This window comes from Otolemur garnettii, unplaced genomic scaffold (genome assembly GCF_000181295.1).
Source record: "Otolemur garnettii isolate 467f Iridium unplaced genomic scaffold, OtoGar3 scaffold00031, whole genome shotgun sequence".
NCBI classification, from domain to species: domain Eukaryota; kingdom Metazoa; phylum Chordata; class Mammalia; order Primates; family Galagidae; genus Otolemur; species Otolemur garnettii.
The window spans coordinates 930,178-931,299 of NW_003852426.1; the positions used below are offsets into that span (position 1 = coordinate 930,178).

Sequence of the window (1,122 nt, forward strand, 5' to 3'; positions counted from 1 at the left end):
TTTCACACCTGAGCCAAATAGCTTACCACTCTGAAACAAGCAGCTCATTTGAAAAATATGGGCTAGATCCCAGTCTCATTCTCAGATTAACAGACAGTTCAGACGCAAAAAAGAAGTCTTCATGAATTTATTAATGACCAGAGAGACAGATTTCTACTTGAGTACACTCTGGCAACCAAAAGAAATCATCACAGGTAATGCCAGGAGAGTCCAGACCCGGGTCTGAATAAAACCTCACTTCATGCCTTTTACATCAGAGTGTGTCTCGGATTCATCTGTTGGGGCTGTTTGGGAGATTTTTTCAGGCATAACAAGCCCATGCTTTATTTCAAAGAACCAGAAGAATTACTTGCAGTCCTTACAGAGCTGGAAGGGCAGAATCTTACTTTAGTCCAATAGTCCCAAGATGTGGATGAAAATCTTGAAGATGTAAACAACAGATAAAAAGTTATACAAGATAAAATAATTACCAACATACAGTTTTTTTGGAGCACAAGAAAATGCTAAAGGCTAACTGTGTGAGAGAAGAGGAAAAAGCAGCAGAATTGAAATTAAGGGCCCAGCTATTTAGTTTTGGAGAATTTAATTCAGAAACTCAGCAGCAGGAAGTGCAGCAGAATGTTACCTGGAGAATGATTTGCATTGCCCAGCAGTTTGTTGAGCTCCTCTTAGCTGCGAATACCTGCATACCTGGTAACAATGGAGAAAGAGGAGGACAATGTTCTTATGGTCCCAGGACATGTTACCTTCAAGCTCAAGAGTATCTACCAGCGGTTAAAACAGCGCAGGGTTGAGGAAAAACTGATAGATTCTCTTCGTAGAAAAATTAATCAAGTGTACAGAGTCCGCAATGGAGATGCAGAGGTTGGCAGCCTCAACCCAGTTCGAAAGCTGGTAAAAGTAGAGTCTCGCCTGGTGGAACTAAGTGACCTCATAGAATCCATTCCAAAGAAAATGTGGAAGCAGGGCAGCGCCTCTGGTTCAGTGAGTAGGGCGCTGGCTCCATATACCGAGGGTGGCAGGTTCAAACCCGACCCTGGCCAAACTGCAACAAAAAAATAGCCGGGCGTTGTGGTGGGTGCCTGGAGTCCCAGCTACTCAAGAGGCTGAGGCAAGAGAATC

At 43.6% G+C, this 1,122-nt stretch overlaps 1 pseudogene; it reads left to right on the plus strand.

Annotated features, from left to right (window-relative positions):
- Positions 1 to 1,122, plus strand: part of LOC100949018 — a 4,019-nt pseudogene that overhangs the window by 2,456 nt on the left and 441 nt on the right.